Source organism: Acomys russatus, chromosome 30 (assembly GCF_903995435.1).
Source record: "Acomys russatus chromosome 30, mAcoRus1.1, whole genome shotgun sequence".
NCBI lineage: Eukaryota > Metazoa > Chordata > Mammalia > Rodentia > Muridae > Acomys > Acomys russatus.
The window spans coordinates 38055267-38062945 of record NC_067166.1 but is presented as its reverse complement, the minus strand read 5'-3'; the positions used below and the strand labels follow the sequence as shown (position 1 = coordinate 38062945).

The following is a 7679-nucleotide window of genomic DNA, read 5'->3' as shown; positions in this document are numbered from 1 at the left end:
TCTGTGAGTTCGAATTCGAGGCCAGCCTGCTCTACAGAACAATCCAAAACAGTCAAGGCTACACAGAGAAACCCTGTCTCAAAAAAACAAAACAAAACAAACAACAACGAAAGAAAAAAAAAAAAAAGAGGAAAAGAAAAAAGAAACCCAAAAAGCGAGTCAGTTAAGGAATCAGGGAAGAAGTTAAAAAAAAAAAAAAAAAGTCTACCATCGAAAAGCATCCACTGTGTCCATGGGGAGGCCGAAGGTCCCACCCTCCAGCCTGGTCCACACCACAGTGCGGACCGTGAGCAAGAGGAAGTTGCAGCCCACGCAGGCGGAGCTCACACTGACCCCCTCAGTTGTGAACAAGATAAAACAGTTTCTGAAAGACAAGCTGGCACATGTGGGTCTGAAAGCTGGCGTGCGAACCAGGAGCTTTAGGGGCCTATCTTACAGCCTGGAGTAAATGAAGATGTTATTCAAGATGGAGTCAGAGTGTTCATCGAAAAAAAAAGCACAGCTAACACTTCTAGGAACCGAAATGGACTATGTGGAGGAAAAACTATCCAGTGAGTTTTTTTTTTTTTTTTTTTCCAATAACCCCGACATCAAAGGTACGTGCGGCTGTGGTGAAAGCTTTAACGTTTGAAACCTCCGGAGAGCCGGGATCTACCTCGGAGCTTACTGGAGAAATCATGTGGACTGTCACATGCTCAGAATTTATAATGTGTGGCTGTCTTGTGTGTGTGGGGGGGGGAGGGTAGGGGCGCGGGGAATAAAATGATCCATTTGGAAATCAAGCCAGTCTGTGAAGAGTACTGAAAGCACAGTACCTGTACTCTCTGTAAGGCCGGAACTGAGAAGCCATTGATTTCTTTGAGTCTCCCTTCTGCGCTGTACCGAAAACTCCTACCCAGCCCTTATTGGTGTCATGTGTTTGTGCTACAACCAGCTTTGTGGCCATTGTTTGGCTGGGACATGAAGAACAGAATGGGCAGAGCAGCTGTGGGTAACGGTGTAGTGGCCCCTCTTCTCCCTCAGCCCTGCAATAGCCTTTTCTCCTTTTATAAAAAAAAAAGAAAAAAAGTGATAATCAGAGGCCGCATTCACCGACCCTAGCAAGTTTGAGTTCTGGCTTATGGTAGCAGGAGTGGGAACCACGGGCCAGGCTTAAAGTCTACCCCCAGGGAGTGCTTCCTGGTGGTTTGCTTAGACCTGTCAATTGGAAGCTCTCATAAGGAGCCTGCCAGCTCACTTAGCCGGGATGTATGGAGCCGAGTATGTAGGACAGTCCCCAGCTCTCCCTCCTCCGCAGCTTACCCCAGTGGCTGTGATGCACACAGAGGAGATGGCCACCTCGCCTGGTCAGCATTTTCATGAGAGTTTCTTCTTAATTTATGGAGATGCATTAGTTTTCTTTTGAACGGAAAGGTCTTATTTAAACCCTTTTGTATGAATTGCCATCTTGTTTGCCTAGAACTTGGAAACAATAGTTTGTTCTTAGAGAGGATCCCTGTGGCCGTGGGATCACTGCCGGAGCACAGGACTGGGAAGCAGAGCACACGGAGGGTCTGACAGTTCCCAGTGTGCATACGCTTTCTGGTTCCTAATGAAACTGCTAGCCTTTTAAAATGTTTTTGTCGCCAGTTTCTTGAGCCATGGTTTTGCTGTGTAGTGCAGGCCAGCCTTGAACCTGCAACCCTCCTGCGTCAGCCTCCTGAGCTGTGTGCCGCCAAACCTGACTGACTTGCTTTGGGCATCTTAGGTAGCTTGCGAGTTCTTTTGTAGAAGACTGAGATCTCATGGAGCCGAGTTTAATCTTCATGCTTTTTACTAACCTACCACCACAGTATGCCAACTCACAGTTTCATATGAACGGTGATGCATTTGTATCATAAGCTGAATTTTTGATACATCCTTAATTTGTGCAATGGTGTATGTAGAGATTGAGTTATCAATTAAAACCTCACCTCTTTGTGATCCTAAAACAAAACAAAATGGAAAAATGGCTCCCATCAAAATAAAACCACCGAACAACTTACCAAAACTTCTGCAGTACAGCTAAGAAGAAAATTTAAAGATGAATTTAATGATGTACCCTAGAAAGCAAGAATAAATCAGATATAAATACAGTAGATGCTAATGAAAAACTAATTAAAATTAGTACAATAATTAATAAAATGGATACCAAAGAGCAATACATAGAACCAAATAAAGTATTGGTTCTCTGAAAAGATAATTTACGTCAGCAAACCTTTAACCAAAGTAACTAAAAATTAAGAGAGAGAAAACCCAAATTAATAAAATTGGAGATTTAAAAAAAAAGATGCTACAATAGACTCCAGTGAAATATAGCGAATCAGGCCAACAAGATGGCTCAGAGGGTGAAGGTTCTTGCTGTACACACTTAACGACCTGAGTTCAATTCCTTGAGCCAGCTGTGAATTGAGAACCCAATCCTAAAAGTTGTCCTTCCTACATACATATGGACTACCAAGATCAAATCAAGATGATATAAACAACGTAACAGACCTCAAGAAAGAGTGAGGTTGAAGTCTCCCTCAAATAATGCCAGGGACCATATAAACCGACTGCTCAGTTCTACTTAGGAAGCAGTACTTATGAAATTTACCCAGAGTCTAAAACCAAGAAACACCACCAAATTCAGTCTGTAAGGTCAACACTTATGGTACAGATAAGGGAACTGGGTAAGGATCACTGATACTGGAGCAGGGTACACACATACACATGCATGCGCACACACACGCACACGCACACACAGAGAGAAGGGGGTGCCAAAAGGAGGGCAGCAAGCACTCCACTGCTAAGTCATCTCTCCAGCCCAGATCAGAATTCATTGTCTGTAGATTGTGTGTGTGTTTGTGTGTGTGTGTGTGTGAGATGTGTAGGTCATGAAAGTAGAAAGGGGATGCAGAGAAGTGAACAAGAGATCTGAAGTTGGGGAAATGGTGAGGGAAAAGGAAGTGATGGAATCCATTATAGGTTAGGAAAGCAGAGGAATGCTATTTGGGAGGGGGGAACCCCAGCAGGGCAGAGGCAGGTCAGAGGAGTAAGAGGATGAAGAAAAACAAATTCCATAGGGAATCCATCACTCTGTGTGATAACTTTAGAAGCTACTTTTAAAATGCACGTACAAATGAAATGTAGACAAGTTATACAAGCAAGACAACTACACAACTAACTTATAACCAATAATTCAAATCAATGTCTCTCTGTCTCTGTCTGACTCTGTCCTCTGTCTCTCTCTCCCTCCTTCCCTCCCTCCCTCCCTCTTTCACACACACACACACACACACACACACACACACACACACACACACACACACACATTTCATGGAGTGTGGACATTGTCAACAAAGCATGGCTTGCTACTAGTTGAAAGAGGAGGTATGACTGGGCTTGTGTAACCAGCTTTTGAAATAAGCTGATCACATGACCATGTTTTCTAAGTTGTTCAAAGTTCAGTAATTCAACAAATATTAATTCTGTGCCTAATATGTCCACAAACAGTTCTAGGCCCTAAATAGTTCCTGGCAGAAGGCACTCTCTGATGTGACTTGATTTATCCTGAGAGGTCATTGCTTAAAAACATTTTCAGATCCATTACTGTACATATAGGATGAAACCAAACCTTCAGTGCTTTTCGCCCTAGTCCCCACTGAGTTTGATGGGATCTGGGTTACTGTCTGCTGCTGCCCTGTAAGGTACCCCCTCAGATTAGGTTCTCTTCTGCATAAACCTCCTCTGACTCCCAAATTCCAGCCATTCTTTCCCACCAGCTTCAGCATCACCACGGGAAACCAGTTCACTCTGAAAGAAGCAGCCCTGCATGCAGCCCATTGACCTCACTGAACTAAGAACCTCTCAGACCTCAGCACTGGGAAGGCCTGGTGGCAGAGCGGGCGCAGGACTTTAAAGGCACTCACCAGGGCCCACCAGGGCAGGAGTACAATATACCTTTGGAGAACAGCCCTCCACGAACTCAAGGTGGAAGCACTCTGAGGGTGCGAAGTGCTTTCAAGTTTTGAAAACCTAAGCACTAAATATTTTGATGATTATCCATAGGGGAACTGCATCTAACCTTTGAAAAGCACTTATTATGCTAAAGTCAAAGTCCTGGAAAGAAGCCACACCTAAAAACGATGACTAGTTAGATATCTAATGATACGAGGGGTTGGAATGTGGCAAGTCCAGAGACAAATTGTCTTGAGCCATCCTCTGCTCTGTCAATAGCCGTTCTTGTCTCCCATCTTTGTGTATGACCCAACATCCAACTCTGCGACTACTAAGTCCTTTGGAATATGTGAACAAACTCCCAGCTTCCACCAACCCCAGAGCTAAGAACGTTCTCAGGTAGCAGATGCCTGTGACAGAGATTGGAAAATCTCTTTGCTGTTACCCACCTACTTGATGTTCCTACCCAGTGGATGTGAAAAGTGGCCCTCCTTGTTCCGTTAATGTAAAATTTCATGGGATACTTACGTAAAGGGAACATGACTGTAGTCTATGCTTTTAGTTCTCTGTTCAAGTTTTTAAAAGTCCTTAGGATGTAGCACAGTCATCCTTGAAATTCGGTGATCTCACCAGCTTGTAGCTTGTACTTTAACAAGCTTCATCAGTTTTGACAAGCAACTACTATGTCCTTGCAATCTATCCATTTGAGTCTTACATGAGTTTTCGAGATTATAGTGTTGGCTATTTTATCCATTACATTATTTATTTTTTAGAAATACAAATTATGCTTATGTTAGCTCTCCTTTACTGTATCCCACAACCATTGTCTTTTGTTAGCTGTTCATTCATTTATTTGTTTCTCAATTTGTGAGACCTACATCCTAATTTTCACTGCTTCCAACTTAACAAAACAATTTTAAGGAATATTTAGATAACAAACCAGCTTTATATTTATTAGTGTTAGAAATTGAAGGCAAAACTGCATTTTGATAAGGCATGGCCTCTAAAAGTTGCATAATATTTCTCAGAACACCTTAAAAATCTGTGTCTAAAAGACCTCAACATAACAAAATTTTCTTTAAATTTTAAACTTTATTTTTTTATTTTCAGTTCAGAAGTCCTAGATAGAAAGATTGTGTATTTGATAATATCCCTATTCAAAGTTATTTCCTCAACATAAAAGCTGAGAATGTGTTTCTATGGTCACCTTTTCTAGCTGTCATTGCAATGTTTATTGTGTTCTATGACATGCATTTGGAGCAAATGAAAGCTGCTTGACTAAATGCCGCCATCCTACTCAATGTTTCATTTCAATGTGAACTTTATCCATCAAACTATCTAGCAGAATCTGAAATATTAGCAAATTCTGTAGTGAAAATGTATCATTTTACTTTATATCTCTTACAATTTTTTTCAAAAAATAATGGACGCTAAAATTTTTGTATCAGACTAGTTACTGAGATCAAGATTCTTGTAAACATTGACAAGAAGATACATTATCACTTTTTTTACTTTGAGTTATTTACATGGAGAAAGTAGAATAATTTTAAAAGATAAATGTCTGTGCTTGTTTCAGCTTTAGCCTAAATATACTATCAAATGAAGTTGCTATTATCCTAAAAGCTATATGTATATATCTAATGGAAAACATCTGAGAACTTTACACATTTTTACAGTTTCAGTAAGTTGGAACTCGTTTTGTTTTTGTTGTTGTTGAATTTGAGACTAGCTTTCCTCTGGTGCTCAGGTTCTTCGCTAGCTCTTGGGCTCAAGTGGCTCCCAGGTCTACGGAAGACAGGTGCTTCCTGTCATGCCAACTTATAAAGGAAGATAAGGGGTTCAATTATGCCTTATAAGATGTGCTTAAATGTAAGTCATGAATGCATGCTTAATATCTTTTCCAGTGACTACTTATAAGCTATGGCTCAATTGAAAAAACCAGATATAATATATATTGTAAATATTGGTTATAGGGGTTTAGAAAATCAGTCAGTTGGTAAAATGCTTATTAGGACAGCCAAAGACCTGAGGTTGTTTCATCTACTACAACCTCGTAAAATATTGGGCATGGTGATTATATATATATATATATATATATATATATATATATATATATATACACACACACACACATATATATGTATATATATATGTATAAAATCTTCATGCTTGGGTGGTGCTGACAGGCAGATCAGATCTTTGGAATTCATTGTTCACCTAGCCTAATCAGAGAACACCAAGTCCCAGTAGGATATCCCATGGTGCCCAGTTGTCCTCTGACCTCAAAACAGAGATGCACACAAATGCAGCGTGCACGCACACACACACACACTCACACACACACACACACACACACAAGAGTAGGGGAAGGAGAGAGAGAAAAGGAAAAAGAGAGATTTATTAAAGTTGTTTTAGAAAACAAGATCTTTTCTTTAGAAGAAATTCTACTTTGTAGCCAAAATAATACAGATTTATAAAGACAAATATGTGAAATGATAGTTGAGCACAGAGAATCAACACTGTCCATTTGTATTTGTTTGTGTTACTACAGTGTGCTACCTCACCAAGACTCAGCCTAATTGAAATACTTATTATAAAACACATGTAATTTTCTCCTGCTTAGCAAAGAATTAGTGGAGTCTTTACTTCTCAATATGGACAAAAAATGTGACTGTAGAGATGGTGATGAAGACGGAAACCAGTTTTCTTTTCCTTCTCTTCACACTGAATTGCCTGTAAGACAAGACTACAAATCCAAAGAAGATGTTTCTGTCTTCTGCATAAAGCAATATTCAAGTTCTATGCTCTCCTGGAATGATAGAGGCAGGACATGAGGAACAAGCTTCATTTGAGCACATTAATAATTTACAAAACAGCCAAAGAGTGCATAGAGGCATGCACCCTGTGCTTCGGCCACTTCTCACCTCGTATCACCATTTACTGAGCCTCAACCTGTAACACAATAAAACAGCTGTTAGATCATTTAGAGCAGTCTGGCTGGAAATCCCGGCGTAGTATTCCTTAAGTGCGAGAACTATAGGTGCTCTCAAACACAAGTGTTCAGCTTCTGCTTGGGACACTTAGCATATTTCTCTTTTCTCTATGGTTTTAAATGTGTGGGAACATGTGATCAGGGTCCTTTTTATATTCAAAATGGGTCAGCTTGTGTCTAGAAAGTGTCTTATTGTCATGATGTCACCACATCTCAAGATTTGTGACCTTTTGCACCATATGGATTCATGGTAGCCCACAACCTACTTTGCAGGCCAGAGTGCTTTTGTGCCCCCGCTAGGGGGAATCAAAGGCTTTTGGACTGGAATTTCAAGTACTGATAGATTTGGAAAAACAAAAAGTAATTTTTATATATCCTAAGGACCGCCAGATGTCGCAAAGGCATCATTGATGAAGCTGGTTTTCTCCAAAACGTGGCTCTTATATAAGGAATACTATCATTGTGTTTGAGAGTCGCAGAGGCCATAACAGGTCAGTGAAATGTCCTTCAATCATCTGATTTTTACATTCAAGAATGGGCCAAGATAAAAAGATAACCGCATATGTGACATTGACATTACTACCATGTAGACAAGCGATTCAGCCGCCTCACTCAGTGGGATTAGCCAGACCTCTAATACTTTGATAAATCATAGAAATGCTATAATTTTCCTTTTTCTTTAAAAATGAAGATTTGGAGCCACAACCCACCACTCTACTTGAGCTGTAAT

At 40.5% G+C, this 7679-nt stretch overlaps 1 pseudogene; it reads left to right on the top strand.

The window, feature by feature from the left end:
- The first annotated feature begins 232 nt into the window (after positions 1-232).
- LOC127212409 (iron-sulfur cluster assembly 1 homolog, mitochondrial-like) lies at positions 233-631 on the top strand (annotated as a pseudogene).
- The last annotated feature ends 7048 nt before the right edge of the window (positions 632-7679 follow it).